The sequence below is a fragment of the Mauremys mutica genome, chromosome 4 (assembly GCF_020497125.1).
Source record: "Mauremys mutica isolate MM-2020 ecotype Southern chromosome 4, ASM2049712v1, whole genome shotgun sequence".
In the NCBI taxonomy this organism is placed as follows: domain Eukaryota; kingdom Metazoa; phylum Chordata; order Testudines; family Geoemydidae; genus Mauremys; species Mauremys mutica.
Genome location: NC_059075.1, coordinates 79,072,392 through 79,096,733, shown reverse-complemented (window position 1 = coordinate 79,096,733; position 24,342 = coordinate 79,072,392). Strand labels below are relative to the sequence as shown.

At 41.1% G+C, this 24,342-nt stretch overlaps 1 long non-coding RNA gene across 1 annotated transcript; it reads left to right on the top strand.

Annotated features, from left to right (window-relative positions):
* The first annotated feature begins 18,089 nt into the window (after positions 1–18,089).
* On the top strand, positions 18,090–20,154 carry LOC123368564. The gene is made up of 3 exons (XR_006578824.1): positions 18,090–18,159; positions 18,551–18,708; positions 19,935–20,154. It is a non-coding gene; the product is annotated as an uncharacterized LOC123368564 (long non-coding RNA).
* Positions 20,155–24,342: the final 4,188 nt, after the last annotated feature.

Below are 24,342 nucleotides of genomic sequence, written 5' to 3'. Positions count from 1 at the left end.
TTACATTTCTACGCAAAAAGGTTTGCAAACAGCATTTTGTCATGAAAATTAAATGGTTTTCAGATTATATTAAACTAGCTAGTGGAAGTATTGACATGAAACAGGAGAGCACATTAAAAATCATCATTATACCCTCTTAACCATGTTATTTCACTATGAAATGTAGCCAGTAATAATACTGGTACATTTCTCATCTGACACCTTTCATCTGAGAGCATGAGAGCACTTCACAAAGAATTACGTAAGCATCACAGACCACTATGAAGTAGATAAGTGTTTGGGGAAGCAAAGGCACAGAGATGTTACTTGACGTGCCCAAGGTCAAAAAGTAAAGCACTTGGAACAGATCCCACAAGTACAGACTTCCAGTGTCTTCAATACTCACAGTTAGCCCACATTTCCTCAGTTAAATAACACCATCACATGGAACCAGATTTATACCCAAGACCTGCTTGGCTTGAAGCAGTAACTCTTTTTAAGAGATTGAAAAGAAAACATCCATAAATCAGTGGCTCCAGCACCTCAGGTGGAGACTTGTGTGGAAAAGTCCCTTCAGATGTTCTCATCAGGAGTGAGAGGCAAGAAAAGTAGAGACTTCATCCTATGTTTTTCACCTGACCCCAGCACCCTGGGACAGCACCCTGGGTAGAGTCTACTCAAAGCAGATATTTTGATTAAAGCTGCTTGTTTATCTTATTACTGGATAACAGTTTACTAATCAAAGGCTCCCAGTAACCAAGGTTCAACACTTCACTCGCCCGGCATGTTACATTTGCACAGAGGGTCAACTCATGTAATGGAGTTGGTGTGCATCAGGAGTTACTCCAGATGAATCCATAACCAGTCTTCAGAGAACCTGGGCTGATTTATAGTTTTTCACTAAAATACTGAATAAAACCAGATGAAAACTGACAACTTGATATTTTGTAGTCATCTGAAGCTAAAACTCAAAGCAAAATTTGTGGAACCCACCTAATTTGAGAGCAAAGGAAATGTAGTCATGAGCCCCCGGGGAGTGCAACTGATGAGTGCTAAACATTGCTACTTTTAATCATAAAAACTTTCTTCAAAGCTATGGGCTCTCTGTCGTGTGTGTGTGTGTGTGTGTGTGTGTGTGTGTGTGTGTGTGTGTGTGTGTGTGTGTGTGTGTGTGTGTGTGTGAGAGAGAGATATGGTTTACAGGACTAGATACACCTCTTTCCTTCTAATCTGTCTGAGCCCATCCCCTCAGGTGTTAGGTTTCAGACCTTTGCCTAACCTGGGGGCAGAATTTCACAGTTCTCCCACTTGTAGATAGGGCCCTGGACTATGGTACCTGGGTATCAACTGTTACCTTGCAGGTCCAACTGAGTTTTTCCCTTCAGGACTCTGTGACTGGTGGTATTCAGTGATCAGGCAGGTTTATAAAAAACAAAAATATTGTTTATTTTAGAAAAAAGCATTAAACAAAAACAGGATTTTAAAAAACTAACAGTCCACATCCTTGCCTAGCTTCTCTTCAGTCCTGCCATCCTGTTATGATGGCCTAGGCAAACCTAGTTCCTCAAGACCCCGCTGGGGTGATTGGATTCTAAGTTTGGCTTCCCCAGACAGCTACTGCTTCTCTCTTTTCTGTGTTTGTGGGCCTTATCCTGTACTGATCAAATCCAGTTTTGTAAGTCAGCTGGAGACAGATGCAACATCTAAGATAATAAATCTGACATTGTCCCTCACGTGTTTGCTGAGAATTGGCTATCTTGGACCACTCTTTTCCTTCCTGATTTTTTTTGTTTTTTTTTCCCGACAGACACCTAATATATGCATAGGCACCGACTCTGTGGGTGCTCTGGGGCTGAAGCACCCACGGAGAAAACTTAGTGAGTGCTTTGCACCCACCGGCTGCTCCCCCGCCCCGCCCCAGCTCACCGCCGCCCCTTCCTCTCAGCGCACCACTGCATCCTGCTTCTCCCCCCTCCCTCTCAGTGCTTGCGCCACGAAACAGCAGTTTTGCGCAGCAAGCGCTGGGAGGGAGCGGGGAGGAGAAGGAATGCGGCATGCTCAGGAAAGAGGCGGGGCCAGACTGGAGATTTGGGGAGAGGTACAATAGGGGCAGGGAGGAGGCGGTGTCGGGGCGGGGCTGGGAGGGTTAGGGGCGCAAGCACCCACTGGCGCCAAGGAAAGTTGGCACCTGTGAATATATGCATACAGTAAACATTCCAATAACCAAGACAACATAAAGTATTAATAAATTAGTAGACAGTAGCTCCAAATCTGTCACAGATTGATTTTTTTTAATTTGTTAAAATAGAGAAATGATTGTATGCATTGAATACCTTATTCAAAAAAGAAAAAATAGAACCTCAAGACCTTTAAATGATCTTTCGGCAATGCTTATTCAAGCACACAATTTCTTATTAAATCTACAAGTGCCTTGGGAATGCAAAGAGCTTTCTTTGGCTATATAAAAGCACAAGCTAATAAAATGTAGGATTTTTTTAGAGGGACATAGTCAATTTACAAATCAACACTTTAGTTTCACTGCTGTCCCTGCTGTTTGGGGTGGGGGGGAAGGGACACACAGTGACAGAGGAAACATAATGGTTTAGAAAAGGAGGGTAAAACCCACAAAAAATAGTAAGATGACTCAGGGGCAGATCCAGGCCCTGAAACTGATTAACATTTTTTATGTAATTGACAATTTCAAAATGACTTTCTTTTAACCCCCTTGATTGTGCAGCCCACATACTAATTATATCTAAATATTGCATGCACACACACACAAAACAAAACTATGGTAAAAGGAACAATAAGGCTGGAAAGTTGAGAGAATTTTTGCTCAGTATATAATCTCCTTTTTCTTTTTAATTCATCTTCCATGGGTTTGCATAAAACCTGGCTAATTTAGAAATAGACAGGATTAAAGAGAAAAAACCCAGTTTGCTTATGGGGCAGATGTTTTCAAAATTCCCCATTTCAAAATTGTCTATTACTTGCTGTACATGAAGTTACTGAAATGAATCACTATAAAGAATTACATCATCACCAATGTGCAATATGGAAGAGTTCAACATTCTCACAATGCAAAGAAAAACAAAGCCTGAATGTTTAATAAAAGATCTTGTCTATCAAGTAAATTAAAGTTAAAAAGGACTCACAAAAGCATGTTTTATTTCCTGTTTTAGAAAGTTAATTTAAATTATAATGCATGTTGAGCCTTTCAACATATGCACCATTTGTTGTCTAATGGATTATTTCAAGATAATGACAGACACATATGTCAAGATTTCTATTAATTTCATGCTTTAGTACATGTAGCATGACATACTTCAGAAACTCATAATCCACACTAGTAAGTAAGAATAGCATTAATTAGCTGTGTGTATGTCCAATTTTAAACTACATTTAAAATCAAGATGAAGTGGGTTTTCCGGTGTTTACTTAATAATCAGATACTTCCCTTCTTTTCTTTAAAACCATTTTCATCTCGTCAATGAGAGAGAAAGAAAACACGGTATAGATTACATACAACATGGATTCAAATGCAAAAGCAATTTAATGTGGTATAAACCCAGAGTTGTGAGTTCAGTCCTTGAGGGGGCCATTTGGGGATTTAGTTGGGGATTGGTCCTGCTTTGAGCAGGGGGTTGGACTAGATGATCTCCTGAGATCCCTTCCAACCCTAATAATCTATTATTCTATGATTCTAAGAGTTAAGCTAGTTCCTGAGAGAGTTCCACATCATCACCTGCTCTCAAAAGAGTAATGCAGTTCTCAATCATTCAGAGTAGGACCAAAATTTCAAAATGGCTTCAATCATCTATATACTCACCTTGTATGTTCATCATATACACATATTTTTTAAGATGGGTCTTTGTATCCATTTTAACACTCCAAACTTTGGGGTTGTATGGATCTAAGGTTTTTAGATTATAAACAAATGGGGTAATTTGAAAGTTTCAGATTTCAGCACCAAGAGTTTGGTGTTTGGATCAGGAGTTTTGTTCTGCGCCCATTTCTATCACTTGGATATATTTGTGGATAAAATGTGGCCACAAGTTAAGAGGATGGATTGAGGTCACTGTGACAATGTAGTTCAGTCTAATTAAGATAATTTCTACAATTATTTTAGCATGGATAAAATAAGAAAAAAGTTATCTTAACATCATGCTTCAGGGAATAAACTGATATCCTGGACATGTCATCTCCCCACGCAGATACTTATCACTTACATAAGCACGTAATAAGTAGAATATTGAATTAGGTGGACTAATGGTTGGTTCCATTATATAATTATTTGTGGTTTTGATTTATTCAGCATGCCAGTCACTGGTAGATACATGAACAATGTTTAACACACACACATGCAACATACCTTTATACAGTGACAACTAAAACACTAAAATACTCTATTGGCCTTCAAAACTAAGAAACCTTCTCCACTCAGCCCATCTCCCAAAGTGTGGGTAAATAGAGACAATAAGCTTTGTAAGTATTCTGAAGATCTCAATAAATTCATACTCTGGAAGAGAAAAGTAGGACTACAAAACTCAGGGTGAAGTAAATTCCCTTCACTGAGAATGCCAGTCCCAGGTGCAAATCTAGAGATTGAGAGTTCCCCCCCATGAGATGTACAGAACCCAGCTGATCTCTAATGCAGTGGTACAACAGGAGACTTTCTTTGAGATATACAGGACCCATAAGGCAAAGATTTTATACTCTCAAATCAACACCATAAACAAACACCTGGCAATGCATAGGAAGCCAATGCCATTTATTCAGCACAAGTGTAATTTGGTCCCTAAAAAGTTCAGCTCAATAAGAGTGCAATAGCAATCTTTACTAGCAGATGTTTATGAGTGGACTTCTGAAGTAGCCACACATGGACTGCATAACAATCATCTAATCTGGAGATGACAAAGGCATGGATCAGTGATGTGAGATCCATACCAGACATGAAATATCTCAGCTAAGCACAAAATGGGAAAAAATGGTGATGGCTTCTCTCTAGATATCCCGATGTATCAAAGGGTTTCATAAGATGATGTGTAATAAAAAGAGGGCACACTCTCCTAATCAAAAGGACAGATTTCATCACACGTATCTCCTCTGGTACCTTCCACTACATTCATTCTTATATTCTAGCTGATGTGGAAGGTTTTATTGGTTGTGCAGTTGAACTGAGCATACTTTCCAAATTCACAATGGGTTAGGCATTCCATTTTCATTCATTCTGGAAAGTAGGAGCATTGATGTTCCTACTTATAGGGACACCAAGACATTATCCTGACATTGTCCTGACATTAACCCTTAGCACACTATGTAGTTTCAAGATGTATGATACCCATAATATAAGTACTGTTAACATTCAAGATGGAACAGTGGGAAGCTGGGAGGGTGTCAGGTCAAGTGGCACCATTTGTCTGGGCATAGCAACAAGATGAAGCCATTAAGAAAGAATTGGTTCTCAATCTTGGTTCCATTGAAGTCAAAAGCAAAAAACAAACAAACAAACAAAACAAACAAACAAACAAACAACTGTTCACTTCACAATGCCAGTTAGACCCTAGGAAAAGGGAAGGATCAACCAGCTGATGAGTAAAGTGTAAAGGTAAATCTGGCCTCAGATATACACTTACCATGAGTTATTTCGCAAGCTAACTGTTGGTTGGTAAGTACTGTCTTTTTAATGGAGGCTGCTCTGTGTGCAACTGTACAGTACTTTACTGATTAATAATGTGGCGATGTAAAGATTTATTCTTTCCCTGACCCCACCTATCTGAGAGCAACAACAAATGCCCTTAAATCACAAAGAATGCCCTGGGCTTTCCTGCCCAGAAGACAGGAGCTGGCATGATTTCATTACTTACTCAGGAAGAAGTAAATTTATTGCATTGTCCATATATGCATAACTTCCTGGTCCGTCCTGAAGCTAAAGCAACCTTGAAGTCATTAGGGGTGTGTATCATTCAGTCTATCCCAACGGCCTTCAGGGATCAAGGACATGAATTTGAGAATCTTGATTCTCCACACTGCAGATCCCTGCTGTGGGGTATTAGTAAGTAAAATGCAGAACTCTGCAGAACACACTGAGGTAATAAATAAATAAACAAATCCTTATGTCAGGAATGTAAATACTTGAGGCATTGCATCTGCAAAAACCAGACAGCTTCCATTTAGTTTGAACACATCTAGATTCCAGCAATGACAGAAATAACTATTATCTCTGTTTTTCATATGTCCTCTCTCTTTGCATCCATTGAAATGGGAGGAAGAAATGCAGAAGCAGCAGAGTAAATAGTGTCAGGGGATGACAGTGAATGTTGCTTTTAACTACTTTATCTTAAAATGCTTTTTCATTATAGGGACCACCAATCACATTATTGGTGCTACAAAAGAAAGGATGTACTTTAATTACATTAAGAATTAGTTGGCACTGTGGTTGTCATGAAAATAACATCATGTTGCAGTCTGCTGGACTGACTGAGTCTTTTACAGATTGCTCTACAATCAATGAGTATTTGCATACTAGGTTTAAACACGTAAGAAGTTGAAAAGGAATGAGGCCTCTGTCCTGCAAATACATCTAATGCTGTGCTTGTACAGAACCCCATTAATAGTTTTTCTTTTCCCTTTTAAGTGTATTTCTGAGAGCCCATTATTGGGCTCTGCACAGGTGCACGGGTACCTGATCAGATGATCAGAACCCAAATGTGCAATTATTTAGAATTGTGTTTTGCAGCAACCAACACTTGACACTTATCTGGCATAAGCCTGGTGCACAGAATCATCAGAAAAAAAACCACATCGGGATTATTCCTATGCGTAGACAGAGAAATATAACAGATCTATATACATGCATATTTTGAGAAGTGTCACCTTCTAATGACTGGCCTACAGAGAGAATAATGTGCCCACTGCTATTGTTAACTAGAGGAGGACTGCTTTATTGCAAGTGACAGGGGCTTGTTTCTTTGAAGGGCAAAGTTCCAATCTCTGCTCTGCAGATATGTGCATGTAAAATATTTCTAGCAATTGTCTCTTTTGTCTGCAGAATGTGGATTTGTTATGCTCTTTTCCTTGTCAGTATGGGATTGTGACCCTACACACTGAGTGCTAATTTCCTGAGAGCTGCCAGTAATGAATATCAAGCAGTGGTAAGCTATAAACTTGACTTACGTTCTGATCTTCCCTTCTCTGTGGGCATGGCTACACTTGCAGATGTAGAGCGCTGTGAGTTAAACCCACCTTTGTAGAGCACAGTAGGGAAAGCGCTGCAGTCCATCCACACTGACAGCTTCTTGCAGTGGCATTGGGAGTGGTGCATTATGGGCAGCTATCTCAGCATGCAAGTGACTGCAACGTGCTTTTCAAATGGGGGGGGTGGAGTGTGACAGGGAGTGTGTTGTGTGTATGTGGGGGGAGAGAGAGTGGGTTTTTGGGGTGCTGAGAGTGCATCAGCATGCTGTCTTGTAAGTTCAGACTCCCCTCTGCCCCCCACCTCTCTCCAACTCACTCAAAGCGAACAGTAAATGTTTGCTTTTTCTCAGAGCTGATAAGCAGCCAGCTTCTCCAAAACTGAGCTTTGAAAGGGCATTTCCGCATTCCTGCAGCCGATTTCACAACAATGACAGGAGTGGCTACTTGACTTAAGGGGATTATGGGACGTTTCTGGAGGCTGATCACAGCACAGTAATGCAACACCTCGTTCACACTGGTGCCACGGAGCTCCAGAGGGGTGCAGCAAACATTATTCCACTCGCCGAGGTGGAGTACCAGCAGCACTGAAGCCGCAGAGCCAGAGTGCTCTACGTGCCTTGCCAGTGTAGATGGGGAGTGAGCTACGGTGCCTGGGGCTGCTTTATTGCTCTGTAACTCACAAGTGCTGCGAAGGCCTGAATGTAAGAGACCCTTCATGCTGAAGATATTGTGAGCCGCATCCTGAACTGGTCTAAATCAGTGTGGCTCTATGGATTCACTGGAGCTATACCAACTAACACCAGCTAAGAATGACCCTGTTTCTTTAAAGTCAATCCATCTTTAAAATGGATCAACCCCTTAACCTCCCCTCCAAACCTTAGATAGGAAATTAGACACTTATACCTGGCTTCTGTTGTGAAGTACAAATGCTTTTCTTTTTTTTTGAGATTCATATTGTCTTCTGCAACAGAGAAAGAATTTTTTCCCCTAATGTATTCCCTCTACATTTTTTCCCTAACGTATTTTAAAATCTAAATTGGTGGTAATTTTGTTAAGAATACCTGTGACTTTCAGAATTAATGACGGGGAAAATCAGAATTAAACTCAACAAGCAATACAAACACAATTATACAAATATTCCTAAACCTCTTGTTCTGCGTGTTAAGTTTCAATAAGGGGTCCGACTTCCATTTCATTCCAGCACCTATAATTATTGTAATATTCAAATGTAAATGTACTTTTGTGCAATAACTTATATTTACATGAACTGTCATTTATTTTAGAAAGGCCTGATAAAATGCCTGACCTTAAAAATGTCTGCGACTGATCAGCAGCAGTTAGGGATGCGGTAGACATTTTTAAAAATGTATCCCATTGATTTGAAGGGAGGTTTGGGATCGTTTCTCTGCTATTGGTGGAATCACCCTCTCTTGGTATTGCTAAAATATCTCTGCCAGAGATGGTTTATCCTTGAGGCATATATTTATTTCAGATATCAGAGAGAGAGCATTTTTGTTGTTGCTGTTTTTACACCTCTGCAATAGATTGTACCAATAGCAGGGGAATTTTTTTTTCAAAAATTTATCACTCTTAGGGCCCTGTACAAGGTCATTCCTTAATTATTCTTATTAGAAGCAGAGCTGGCAGAGATGTCTATAGTTAATGTTGCCCAACCATTTCCATTATAAGACCTTGCATTCAGAAATTTATGGGGGGGGGGAACTGTAGTGACGTGGTCATTGAGGAGTTAACTGGGCTACTCAGAGTATTATGGGTTGGATCCATGCTCCACACCTCCTTTACATCTTGTTTTAGTTACTGTGTGGCCCCCCAACACACACTGTTTGTATGTAGTTGAATAAAGCAGCATGTTCCAAGCCTGCCATACTGTAAGTAAAGTGTGTTTCTTGTACACTGAGTCATCCATTATGAAAACAAAAACAAACCAACCCCTGATTGTTCAGGTTTAAAAAATAGTATGTGATTATGTAAAGACTGTGTCATATGCATGTGCACAAAGGGGGGCATTTCCTAACTTTGAGCACTTGACTTTGCAACCTTAAAGTTTTTCAATGCAGATTTTTGTATAGCACCAAAGGTAGAAAGGGTGCTGTGACCAAAGCACTTTTGTTTCAATGGGAAATCAAGCTCCTCGCTGCAGCAGACACCTGTTGACACACAAAACCACAACACAAATAACATTTTTTTAAAAAAGCTGTGGCGAATGAGAAAAAAGAAATGGCTCCCTAGATGAGCTGTTTTCCTCCTTCTGAAAGCCCCTCAGTAGCACCAGGTTCTACATGTTAACTGTCAGCGTATGTATGCATATGCCTGTCCATATATATATATAGAGCACTTTGTATCACCCACAACATGCTCCCTCATATTCTATGTCCCTGTGTCACTCTATGCTCCTTCCTCTGTTTTATGCCCCTCCCCCATGTTTCCTGTCCTTCATCTCATCTGAGTCCAGTCTCCTCAGCAGAGGTTTTCTGTTCTTCCCACCTCTGCCAAGGGGGCAGAGGAGCTTCCTCTATTGGTTCCCTTATGCTTCAGTCCTGGGGACTCTTCTTTCCTCTTTACGTACAGTTAACACTGCCTGCCTCTGCCTTTTCAATTGGTGTGCAAGCTCTTTTCCTTTCTCATAAGCTGTTAGATGGTGGTTCTACAGAAAAGGGAGTGCTAGGTCCTCTGCTGGTGCACCCAGCAGCATAATTGGGGCTGGATGTATGGAGGGATTGTGCTCAGAACTCACTACTACTGGTAGTTCTAATGGCATATTACTATTGTCTGCTTCCCAGGGCCCATGAAAAGCAGAAAGTAAATCTGAGCAGCCCTGAGGCTGATGTAATCCACAGAAGGAGCCAGACAGTTGCATGGCTGCCCCAAACTATGGGGCATGCAAAGTTGTCTGAGAGCCATCTCCTCTCACCCATCCTGCTCCAAGTGCAAAAACAGAGCAACTGACAACCGGGCCCTTGGAATTCAGATTAGTGAACAAGGCCGCCAGCCAAAACATTTGTCAGGAGAATTGTGAGCCTTTCGTTTAATTCAGATTTACAATTGAGTGTTTTCAATGATGGAGATACATAGTAATTACATTTAATTATAGAGACACCACTAGCACCAGTATAACTGTAATTAATGGACTGCCAGCATCTCTTTTGTAAACCTCCATTTTAGAGATTTATAACGCAACACACATACACAAAGGGCTCAGTAGGATTTTGGTATTCCAAGTCTCCAACAATTTTATACACACTTAAATCATTCTGTTTCAGGGGTGTGTGTGCGCGCACAGGAGCAAGAGAAAATGACAGATTGATTAGTGGTTTCAGTTGTTTGTTCTTTTCGTGGTGTGCTGCTTTAACGTTTTTTATATTTTAGTGGAAAAGTTGCACAGAATCATTGTATGGTATGCCTCTAGGTTTTTAAAATACCTTCCAATAGAAATAAATTCAAGATCAAGGAATTATATAACTAGAGCTTGCTGTGATTTATGAGAGTGACACAGTATGTCAGTTTGTGTTACCACTCCCCATACGATATATGGGACCTAGCTGCCTTCCATATACAAGGGTTCCTACTGAAATGCATTTACCTTTTGTGTCCCACATGTCAACTTGCTTTCTGCCAGCCACCTTAACATCAAAGGTTATGACCTTGTGAGTTACTCTCTGCATAGGAAATATGGCACCTATGTCAGAGCAGATGATGCTGACATGGAATCACTCCAATCTAATTCAGACCTTTGTTATATTGCAACTCTTGCGAGAGTTGATCATTTCAGAATGGCAAATGAGTTCAAGCCCCCTAACTAACACTGACTGACCCTAAATATTCTTCCTAAGTTCCTACTTCCAGATATCTATGTTGAAGATTTTAATAATCACCACACCACTTTGGGATACAGATAGTGAGATCAAAATGGGGATGACTTATCGACCTCCATGACCTTCACCTTATCCATGACCCAAAACAAGGAGTACTTTTCTTTCTGCCAGATGGAAGCAAGACTGCTCCCCTGACCTCAGCACAGGCAATCATCCATATCAAGCTACAAGCTGTGTATTTAAAAAACTTTCCACATAGGCAACATCCTCCGATCCTTATCAAAGGTGACTAACCATACTTACTGTGAGCACCAATAAAACCCTTGCTGGAACTAGCCCAGTTTTCCGCAATTCACCAACCGCTACATCACTTGTATCCCACACATCTCTATTGAAGAAGCTTACATGAAGTTCACAAAATCCATTTATAAAGCTGCCACCAAGTCAATTCCAGGAGGTTGATATAAGAGCTGTATTCCCTTCCTGGATGAGAAATGTGCAGAACTCCTCAAGCAATATGAAGAAAGTGGTGATCCAGACATCACCATACAACTTTTAGACTGCTTGTATGGGTCTAGGGGAGCAAGATGGGAACAGGCTATGATTGAATTAAACATGTCAAGATCCAGTTGCAAATCCTGAATGCTTATCAGAAATTGATGCTGCTCAGAAGCCCGCAGCATGCATCACTACCTAGACTTTCCAAACAGCATTGCTACCCACCTGATAAATGTCACAAAGGCAGATAAGGGCAAAAAAGTATGAAGGAGAGTTGAAGTAGCAATGATGGCAATATAAACAGTATCTACCTGAAATCCAAGAACACTTCCAGCCTTTCACTGCAGATGAAATAGAAGGAGCAATTGAAACACTGAAAACGGGTAAAGGCTGGGGGCTTGATAATATCTCCCCCCAAAATCCCTGAAGAAACTGGGAAAAACTAGCAGACAATGGATAGACATCTTTCTATCAAGAGTCACCCAGGAAAATAATATACCTAAAATCTGGCACAAAGCATAAGTAATAGCCTGGCCAAAACCTGAGAAAGACCAATGATTTGCAACAAGTTGCCCCTCTCACCCCCCGCTAAGCTGCATGTACAAATTACTTGAAAAGTGCATGCTTCAAAGAATTGCCCCCACCACTGATGATATCCTCAGTGTAGGTCAAGGCAAAACTACAGTCCTTGTGATCAAGTACTGGCAGTCACCAGAATGGCTTTCAGACCAGGCAGAAGACAGGCACAGTATACCTAGATCTTACTGTGCTTATGACATGATCTGACATAAAGGGTCTACTGCAGCGTTGGGGAAACTTTTTGGCCTGAGGGCCACATACAGTTTCCAAAGTGTATGGAGGGCGGCCCTCTGACCGTCCCGACCCCTATCCACACCCCTGCCCCCAACCACCACTCTGAACTCCCATGATGCCCTCTATCCAACCCCCCCATCCCACTCCCTGCCCCCTTACTGTGCTGCCTCTAGCACCAGTGGAGAACCAGGACAGGCAGCCATGCCGCCCGGCTGGAGCCAGCCACGCCACCGCGCAGCACAGAGCACCGGGTCAGGCCAGGCTCGCCGGCAAGAGCTCGCAGCCCCGCCACCCAGAGCATTGTGCCGGTGGCGCAGTGAGCTGAGCTGCAAGGGAACGGGGAACAGCAGGGGATGGGCCGGGGCGAGTCTCCCAGGCCAGGAGCTCAGGGGCCAGGCAGGAGGGTCCCGTGTGCTGGATGTGGCCCACGGCCACAGTTTGCCCACCTCTGGTGTACTGGCATACATTGGTCCTACTGAAGTGTGTCATGGCTATGGAACTGTTGCTGAGAGGCCACAGGTTCCAAGTTTCACTTGGACAAAAAACAGCTACAGAAGGTCTCAAAATAACTATCTCAAGGTTCAGTTCTAGCACTGATACTTTTCAGCCTCTTCACAAATGATATTCCCAACATCACTGCCAGGTGTTTCGTTTACACAGATGACATCTGTCTGGCAGTACAGGACCAGGATTTCTGTCAGCTAGAAGTTCTGAATGCTGACATGCAATAGATAGAGACTTTAATCTAGTACCAAAAAAGAGAGTTTCCAGCTGCTTCCATTTATACCACACAAGGGCCAAACAACAAGACCATTCAGGAAACAAGCTACCCCATGACCAAAAACCTATGTGTCTAGGTGTTATATTGAACTGCACCTTGACTTTCAAGGAACATTTTAACAACACTTTGCTGAAAATAAAGACAAGAAACAACTTGTTCAGCAAACTAGCTGGTTCTACATGGGGAGCCAATGAACAGATACTGAGAAATTCTGGGCTTGCCTTGTGCTGTTCTGTATCAGAGTATTGCTCCTTAGTGTTGCACAGCTTTTTTCACACAGGATTAGCAGACATCCAGCTGAATGAATGAAACTGTGCATATAATAAAATGTACCATAGGACTGACTAACATGGTCTGGCTGCTGCTACTGTTGAATATCACCCTACTGACATCAGGTTATAAGTCGCCTTTCAGAATTTGCTCCTTAAGGTGCTAGTCATTCCACATCTCTACCCCTGTTTAAAGATGTTTAATCTACTGAGCCACTATTTTAGCTCAGGGCACCCTGCTTGGACAATTCTCCTAGTATCACCTCTGGGTGGTATACAAGGTGTCAAGAACAAGCTACAAACACAGCCACATTTTTACCTTGTGATAGATCTAACAGTCCAGCCCCCTAGTTTTGACCTCCCAGCTTTGGGTAAAGCTCAATCACTTCAGGTGTGGAGTGATGAGATGTGTTGCTAATGACTATAAGTGTTCCTCCTTTGCAGACTGCCTGGGACCCTCACTGTTTTGCACAATGTTCTTCCTTCTGCTATTGAGTGGATAAGATACTTAGACTAACACGTGTGGCTTAACTATGTAGACACAATCACAATATGTACATACACCCATCCTGTTTGTGAATTTCAGGTGAAGCCAGGGTCTCATTACTTGTCTGACTATAGCGAGCAAGATTTGGCCCTATACTTCATTTCCATTCTTAACCTTATTGCCAGAATTTTGTTATGGATGTTCTTATAATATACTCACTAAGCGATATAGGGCCTGATCCAAATCCCACTGAAATACACTGAGAGATTCCCATGGACTTTATGGGTTTTGGAACAGGCCCCTATACTGTGTGTAACATAGATTATCACATTCATTAAAGATTCCATATCCCTCTTTGCAAGATTAGGGTTGTGAGTACGACAGCCCTGAACAAATTCCAGTCTGAGTAATTATTAATCCTGCACCATTCAACTGAATACTTTATTCTTCACTTTCTATCTTAGTGGTTGCAGTGGTGTGGTGATGCTTTTGAGATATTAAACAGTCATGATATTTCTGTCCATCTGTCTGCACCTCATTTTTGGGCCAATGATTTCTTTATTTTTCAGACCTGATCCTGAAGACATTCTGTGGACTTCAGTGGGAGCTCAGCACAAACATTGGTCTCACAGCTAGTGTAATCAGTAAAAGTCTATAAAGTGTTTGAGAAATATTTGAATGAAAGCTATGAAATAAATGCCAGGTAATCATTGTCCTTCATTAATATTCACCATACATGTATTGAATAAAAGCTGAAGAGCCTCGTGGTTGTTTTGGGAGCAGGATCTAGCATTTTACACAACAGAATGTGTGGAACAAATACTGTTCATCACATTCATGTCAGAAGTCCTATGCTAATTATGAGATTCGTGCCATATGATGATAGAGTGGTCCGGTGGACCGGGCATTGAACTAGGAATCAGGAGTCCTGAATTATATTCCTGGCTCTGCCACTGACCTTTTGTGTGACCTTGGGCAACTCATTTAACCTTTCTGCCTCAGTTTCTCCATCTGTAATTAGGGCTAATGATACTCATTTCCTCTGTAAAGTGTTTTGAGATCTATATAGGAAAAAAAACTTCTAAGCATTGGTAACACCTTGCCCTACTGGAGGAAACAATGACATTTTAATAGGAAATACTGCACTGGCCAACCTGCTGTGGAAATAGTTGTATGATTCCTACTGTACCATAACAAAGTTCCAAAGTAGAATTTGGGATTAAAAACAGAAGAAAGGAAATCAATATTTAACTCTTTAGTTTTACTAGGCAGCAGGCCTGCTTAGCATGTCTGTGGTGTTGAAAAGCCAAACAATCAGACAGGCTTTGCAAGCACAGCTATGGGACTTTTTTATATTCTCATTTATACCCATGAGAATGAGAGTTTGTAATACAATGTCAACTCATTTTACGCTTAGCAGTATGAAACATGTCCTGGTGTCAAGAGCTGGGGAAAAAAAATACAGCAATGGGAAAAGCTGGCCTTATTGTCTCACAGAAGCAAAGAAATTCAGCGTAAAAATTGAAAATATGGGTTTTCACTCCAGACTGAAATGACTCTGTGTGCCATTAATGGGTTCTGTTCCATAAGCATGCCAGAAAATTGTTGTGGACCTGAAAGCTCACATGCCAACTTTCACATCCTTTTGTCCCTCTCTCTTCTCATCCCTACTGTCAAAAGCCTTCCTAGACCTTTATGTCTCCTGCCTAGACTAATGCAGCCTTCTCTCTGGCTTACGTTGCTGGCCCTCCTCCACCATCCAGTCAATCTGCAATGCTGTCCTTCAGATGACACCAAAGCAAGAATTCTTGCCTTCCTACTGCTGTGGATTCATATATGGTCTCTAAAAAACCAAAGGGACATACTGCTATGGGTTTTCCAGATCCCAACAGCCAACTCTGTTGGGCTGTGAATAAAATAGTGATTGTCAGGAAAAATCCACAACAAACTTTGACCATGCATCAGCAGGTATTCAACTCTGGTCCTTTGTACTAAAAAGCTTGAGCATCTACCACTTGCGCTAAAGGACTAATACCCTTAGCTGTTAGCCATAGTAGACTCATTAACCTCTTCTGCATACCGGCAACTAGAGGACAAAATCCCACACTAGGATTAAAAATCTAACCCTCATTTCCTCAGTGAGTGATTTACAACAATTTGCAGGAGTTACATTTTCAAGGTTCTTTCTAAGAGACAGAACCACAGCCTTAAAACAAAACAAAAAATCCTGCAATACTGAAATTCCCTTTACTTTTTTTTTGTCTCCTCCTGGCTACACTTACAAATTTGCAGCACTGCAGCAGGGTGTGAAAACACACCCTCTCCAGCGCTGCAAATTGCGGCACTGCAAAGCGCCAGTGTGGTCAAAGCCCCAGCGCTGGGAGCGCGGCTCCCAGCGCTGTCCGTTATTCCCCACAGGGAGGTGGAGTACGGACAGCGCTGGGAGAGCTCTCTCCCAGCGCTGGTGCTTTGACTACACTTAGCGCTTCAAAGCGCTGCCGCGGCAGCGCTTTGAAGTGTAAGTGTAGCCAAAGCCGGTACACAATAGATGATGTATAGACCCCATAAGAACAGGAGTTCATAATGAAATACCAGCAAGCCCTTTATTAATAAACATAAAGCAAAATCTGTAGAGATCCACCGCATTTACCTTCCCCATTGTCAATATTCAGCCTTCAAAATTCTTTCTGAAAAGTATTTTGTTTCATATGCCATTTTGCCAGCCCATTCAGTGAGCAGAGATAGAGATTGTGTAAATACTGTTATTCTCTGAGGATCAATCTATTATGGAAGAAAATATAAATATTACAGTAACTGAGCAATTATGGAGCAATTATGTTGTAATGAATTACAAAGTGTGTACACATGTAACTACAATGCACTTTTTTCAAATTTATGAATGTTTTTGCAGATATTGAAAATGCCAAAATTGAATAATTTACTCGAAGTATCATTATATACAGTCAAAAATTGCTTGTACATCGTCTACTTATTTTGCACAATTATTCACGTGAACAAAATATTAAAAATGAATCAGGAATCTGCCCAAATAGTTGGTACAGCTTTGTTCTGCTATGAAAAATGGGGGCTGATAGAAGGAGTCAATATTGTCGCACATTTATTTTAAATTGCTCCCATTGATATGGTATGCTTATCACTCAGATAATTTTAGTGTGTATTAGAGTACCATGATCTGTGATCAGAAATGCAGAGCCTTAAACAGGATTTGTTACATTCTGAAATCCTTTACAAATGAACTTGTATTTATAAATGTTTGTTTGAGTTTATTCCCTATTAGGCAAGGTGCAAAAATAAAATGAAAAGAATTAAAAAGGCCTACTGATATAATTCAAGGACTGTGTTAAGATTGTGCATGATAAACAAGAGAAGGGTGGGAACCAGAAATCAATGGACCAAAATCTGTGTGTCAGAAATTAGGCCTTATTGGTAGACAAAATAATGAGAGGCCAGGCTATTCCACTGTTGGGTCTGAACTTTTGATGAGCTTAAACTTAACCCAGACTTGATGTCTTTATCTGAAACTTTTAATCAAAGCTCTGACCTGCGAACTACTCATGACACCCCCCCTCCCCTTAAGTAGCCATCTCCCCCTTTGTCTTTTTAAATTTACATTTTAACCTTGCATCCAAAGAAGTGGGTATTCACCCACGAAAGCTCATGCTGCAAAAACATCTGTTAGTCTATAAGGTGCCACAGGATTCTTTGCTGCTTCATTTTAACCTGTTTTATCCTGTAGAATCTTGATTGATTATGCATGACCATTATGATCTGTTAATCACTTTGTTTACTTCTGTGTATAAATATTGATGCTCACCCCTAATAAACTTGCCACACTTACTCCAAAGCCTTTTAAGCTAAGGATAGTGTGAGCCCGTTGATCAACAAAGTGGTGTCTGGTCTCTGACAGATTGTGAGCCCCATACCAACTCCGCACGAACTCGGGTGCTGGAGAGGTGAGTAAGGACTTGCTTTTTACCTAACACCACCTATCACTCCCTTTGGAGTTCCTAAACAGAAAAGGAAAAATAAAACTTTTGAAGGAAACAAAATACAAACAGAAATGAATGCAGACATTTGTTGACTGAAAGAAGGGGAAGGGGCTTCACCATCATGGCTGCCACCCCCTCCATCCTCTGGGACTCTGGGGATCCAGCATGACACCATTATGCCTTCTTCACCCTGATACTGAAGGATGTCATAAACAGACAAAACAAGAGAGTGGGACCTGATGACACCACCATCTCCACCAGCTGCGGCTAAATCCCAATCACCACCTGGGATGTGAGACTCTCTCTCTCTCTCTCTCTCTCTCACACACACACACACACACACACGGCTTTTTCCTTTTACACCCTATTTTTTCTCTTTTCTATCCTTCTTTTGCCTTCTAACAAGAGTCTGACTCAGCCCACCAAGACTGTTTAATTTGCAACATTGCTGTAAGCCTGTGACCAGAAAGGGGCAGCTAAAAGCAATGCCCTAAACAGCCCAACTGTAGTGCAAATTTGCCAGGTCTAGCAGTGGCTGATATTAAGATCATGTACCGTGTCTGTATTTTTCCAACAAGAAGCTTGCAAATGAGACGCAACCACAGAGACAAAAGCTGCATTTTCTACCATTGCTGAGCTTTTCTTTCTTTTCTTGTCTGCGTTTGTCTTGTTTTGTCTTCTAGGAAATGGGACCAAACTTTAACAACAGCAATAACAAGAGCTCCAGCCCATCTCAACAACCTTTTGCTCTTTCCCCCAAGAAGTCCACTGATTATCACTTTTAATACCATTTAAGAGACTCTCAATCAGGGGGGTTCCTTCTAAATTGAAAGTGAACAAGGTAAGTTGTTAAAATGAAAGCCTTACTTAATATTTTACTTTTCAAATACTTTAACTTTTTCCCTTCTTTTCTATTTCTTTAATAAAAGATTAATAGGTGCATAATGCTGTGTTTGCCATACTATAAGCAGGCTGAGGTCTCTGTATATCAAACCCCCAAGCCTTGTTTAAAACTGTTTAATTTTGGAAAGTTACAGGGTCATGTCAACACTTTTGACTCTTTGGGCCCATATATATTCCATCTAAATTAATGCAGCATCCCCAAAGCACTGGAAAGATGGAAGGAAAAAGGACCATTGGGAGACTTTTTCATAGTTTACTTAAACCAACTGAAGCTAGAAAGCAGTGGAAATTCTTGTGAGAAAATCTCATGAGATTTCCACATTAATTTTCAAGTTAAAAAGACACTGTACCGAGTTGAAGCCAATAGGAGTTGAAGGCAGTCAGCATCTTGCGGAAGTGTTCAGTATTTCACAGGACAGGTCTTATGATCGGAGCAATTTTTCTGAAATTATCCTCTGAATCACTTGAGGTCCATCAAATTTTATCTCATCCTCTACCCAACATACTTACTGTAGCAATTAGTACATCAGCAATAACAATAGCAGTAGTCTGGACTTGGTATGCTGGATTCATTTTGTTTCACAGAAATAGAGCCTTGCTTTCCCTTGTTGCCAGCTGTTATAAAACAAATCAGTCCACTGGATTCCCTCCGCAATAGGATCTCTCTATTTGACAGTCAATTGCATATTATGTAAATATGCAGCTGAAGCAAGGAAAAAGTTAACTGTGTCTTTGGGCTGAATTTTTCACCTTTAACCTGCAGTATTATTTTCTAATACAGTAGCAGAGTCTTAATATAAAAACTGTACACATATATTCCTGTGTTCATGTGTGTATATATGTTAAACTGGACAGATTTGCTGTCTCCTGTTTGAATAGGATTTGGGCTTCAGCTGAATAGAATGTGGGAAAGATACTTTAAAGGCAGACTCCCTGTAGCTTGACTTTCACCTCGGCTACCTTCCTAGGCAATTCTCCTTTCTTTCTATTATTTCAGTTTTTTGACAAGCAAATAGAAATGAAAAGATAAAGGCTGACGGACTCAATTTGTCTCAGGCCCGCAGTCTACAGTCACAGTGAAATGATAAATGCACTCCAATAAATCACACCATGGACATCTAGTTCCAACATGAGATTATCTGTTTTATCCTTCTTTACCAACAGGCAGAGAAAAAGAAACAGTGAGCCCACCTCACAAACGAACGATCCAACAGTTTGTTTTCCAAAGAGACACAGGACATGCAAATGTGTTTACTGGGAAATGGTACCTTCCCATCTTTCAGCTTCCAAGTGTAAAGTACCTTTTTTCTTAGAGATCTAGTGATCAGGCTTTTATCATTGGGAAAGCTTCAAATTACATTACAACTATTTTGTGAATAACACCATGGCCAAGAGAAATCAGTGGATAGTTGTTAAGCACAGTCTGCATGGACTTCTATTCCATTTGCATGGTGTAAATTTACAGTAGTTTATGTACTTATTAATAAAAGAAACACATTTGGGTGCTTTGGGTGTTTTCCAACTTGTAACATGAGGCTACTGAAAAATGATAGACACAAGCATTGCATAAGAGCTAGGATGTGGCATACAAGGGTTTAAATCAGTGGTTCTCAACTGGGGCCGCCTCTTGTGTAGGGAAAGCCCCTGGCGGGCAGGGCCGGTTTGTTTACCTGCCGGGTCTGCAGGTTCGGCCGATCGCGGCTCCCACTGGCCGTAGTTCACCGCTCCAGGCCAATGGTGGCTGCGGGAAGTGGTGCAGGACAAGGGATTTGCTGGCTGCCGCTTCTCATAGCCCCGATTGGCCTGGAGCGATTAACCGCAGCCAGTGGGAGCTGCAATTGGCCGAACCTGAGGACCTGGCAGGTAAACAAACCGGCCCGGCCCGCCAGGGGCTTTCCCTACACCAGTGGCGGCCCCAGTTTGAGAACCACTGGCTTAAATGCTGCGTGCTGTTTTGGGAACGTCTTTTCTCTAAAGTAAAGACTGTGAGAGGATGGGTCATTACACAAAGTAAAATCTATTTCCCATGCTAATTTTTCCCCTTTTTCCCCTTCTGTTACTCACATCTTCTTGTCAACTGTTTGAAATGGGCCATCTTGATTATCACTACAAAAGTTTATTATTTTCCTGCTGATAATAGCCCACCTTAATTGATTAGTCTCATTAGAGTTGGTATGGCAACACCCATTTTTTCAAGTTCTCTGTGTATATATATCTTCCTACTGTATTTTCCACTGCACACATCCGATGAAGTGGGTTTTAGCCCCTGAAAGCGTATACCCAAATAAATTTGTTAGTTTCTAAGGTGCCACAAGTACTCCTCGTTCTATCAATGTAATTCACGTATGAATGTTGCCCATAAGTCTGAGGTATCTGGTTATATGCATGATTTACATATCTTGTGTCAGGAAGTCTTCTACATAAATACACTGGCCTATCGACTGGACTATGCTACCTGTCTGTATACAACAATGCTTTCTATATAGTTAAAGCTTTATTTCATAATCACCATTTCTCAGTTACTCTTTCCTTGGGCTTGTCTCCACTGCAACAGTTAAGTTAAGTTAGTACACTCTAGTGAGACACGGGACATGCAAATGTGTTTACTGGGAAATGGTCCTGTATCTAGTCATCTGCATAACTATTGTAGATGGATGAGATTACTTAGTCCATTCCTCCTTGTGCAGAAGTGTTTCCTGTTGTAGCTTGTTTCATGGCCTGTCTAGTCTATTTTATGTGTCTCAAATGCTGGAGCTCCCACCATTTCCCTTTGGAAATAATCCCCCTTTTTAAGAGATCTTACTCTTTGGAACTGTCCCCTGATAATAGTCTAAATGTGCCTTTTACTCATGCTACCTCTGTCAGCAAGCTTTCTCCATCTTTAGAACCCTATCCTGAGAAAAGAATTGCACATCTCCGTGTCAGATTTTATACTCATCCCACACTGGTACATTGCTATCATGACACCTTAGCTCCATAGATATTTTTTGATCAGGCTCTAAATATTTAGTAATGTTAGCCTTTCCTGACCATGATACAGAGATCCATTGGTGGTTCATTGCTCTGTCTCAGCAATTCCTATCAGGCCTAACACATTTCTGTCATAGTATTTATCTATAAGGAACATGGTAGGAAGTGTCAAATGAAATCTTATATCATACTGGTCATAAGCGTTGCAAGGTGTATGTATGAGTGTTATTCAAGAAGTTGTATGTATGTACTAAAATATTTAAATATATTTAAACTCTGTTACAAGGCAGGGTTGATCAATAAGGTTGTCCTAGACAAAGGAATGTTGATTTACCTGTCTGCCTAGGTTTCTGATGTAAATCAATCATTGTAAAAGCCAAAACACAATGGGAGCTTTATGAGCATATGAGTCAACAGGAAAATCCCGGTTGACAGGATTTCACACATTATAGGAAGAAAACAGAGACTACAATCACAGAGGATTATCTATGAGTTGGAGGGTGGGGATAGGACTAGAGGAGGAGAAGCAAAAAGGAACAAAAAAGGACAGTGTTTTTTTCATCCATAAAAGCTGGATCCTGGCCCCTGGGGGCTGGAGATGCTGAGAGGTTGCTTTAGGTGAGAAGCTTATCTTAGACAAAGGTTTTAGCCTGAAAAAGTTATGTTTAGTGTCTTAGAAACGTGTTATAATTTAGTTTTATTAGTAACATATCTATTTCCACTATCCTTATTCAGTATCACTTAAATCTCTCTCTTTGTTAATAAACTTCTCTTTCTTTTATCATAAGTAGATCTCCAATGTGTAATATTCAGCAGAGGAGTGTGAATTTGTAGTTGAATCAGACAAGCGGGTATGTGCACTGTCTCTTTGGAAATAGCAAAATTGGTGATTTTGGTAAGTGTCCAGTGGCAAGAGCTAGATACTCCAGAGGAACGTCCTTCCAGAGGGCCCAGGAACTGGGGTGCACCAAGTGTTACCTTCAAGGCAAAGTAAAGGCTGGCAGAGCTTTGAGTGAGATTGTCTGGGTGGCTAACTAACTGTCAGGGAACTGATATAGTGTTTAACCCCAACAAGTCTCTCTGTTGCTAAGGTACAGTGGTAACTAGGTGACTCAGAGTTCTGAGTGCCCCAAGAAAATGTCACACTGATGAGTCAGTTGCTCCAACTACTTACAGTGAAATTGACACCACTTGTTTACAGTAATGCCCAGAGGCCCAAATTGCAGATTGGCATTCTATTCCTCTAGCAACTGTACAAACACGCACTGGGAGAACACCCTGGTCCCAAAGCCTTTACACTCTCTTGCTTTGCCTGCACATGGAAGCTAATCTGGAATGAGATAGGGTGTGAATTTAAAAAAAATCCAAAATGGAATAAACTAATTTAGAATAAGGCACTCTTTTTCCAGATAAGAGCATCTACACAGGGAGTTCATCTGCAACAGCTGCTCTGGAATCACTCCTGAGGTAGATATGCCCTAAATAGACAAAGGATGGGAAGTGAAACAGAGGCACAGAAAGGTGATGACTTGCCCCAGGTCCCACAGCAAGTCAGTGGCAGAGCCAGGAATAGAATCCAAAACTTCTGATTTCCAATCCACTGGCCTATCGCCTGGACTATGCTACCTGTCTGTTTACAACAATGCTTTCTATATAGTTAAAGCTTTATTTCATAATCACCATTTCCCAGTTACTCTTTCCTTGAGCTTGTCTCCACTGCAACAGTTAAATTAAGTTAGTACACACTAGTGAGTGTGATCACACTGCAATACATAGGAGGTACACAGAGTGATTTGATTAGCAGAATGGAGTGATGGGACTAGCAGTTGATGAGTTGTAATTCAAGTGGTCTCCATCACTGCAGAATTACTAGCTTCAGCATCAGTCTATACTCTCCCTTCCCTTGCCCCCTCCCTCCCACAACAGTCCGGCTAGCTTGGGTTTACAGCAACAATTAACATGAGCTAGATATTTTTGTGTGCAGATAGTAGTTAAGTTAGGACCAAATTCCATGTTGTACCTTGAGTTAACAATGCAGCAAAGAAAAGCCCACTGACTTAAGTATCAAATAGAAATACATGTGTTGTTTTAGAAAAATAAAACAAACCAAAGCTCATTTTGTTGGCCTTAGGGAGAAGTCTGAGGGACATGAAATTGACAAAATATTCTTGAGTTGTCGCGTTTGTTCACTAAATGCAGTTGCATTCCCCCCCCCCCCACTAGACTAATTGAATAAGAGTGTTATTTTCAAACTGCAAATGTCACTTGGGGCTCAATCTGAGCCATCTGAAGCACCATTCAGTTGTTTTTCCAGCTGAGCAACCAGGTGGAGTAAAATGGACTGACCTGAATTTCACCTGGGTTGCAGGGAGAAACAATCAGCCAGTATCAAACAAGAGATTTCTGAACATCTGATCCTCTTAACTGTCAGTAAGGGAATTATAGAGGAAATAGGGCAGATGAAGTTGGCTTGCACATTTTTTGTTTTCTTTTCTCTTTCAAAATCTGTTCAGATTTTCAAACTTTGTAATCAGCTTCTACTATCGCAAATTCCATAATACAGAAATATTGTTAAAGCACATTATTAAAAAAATAATATACA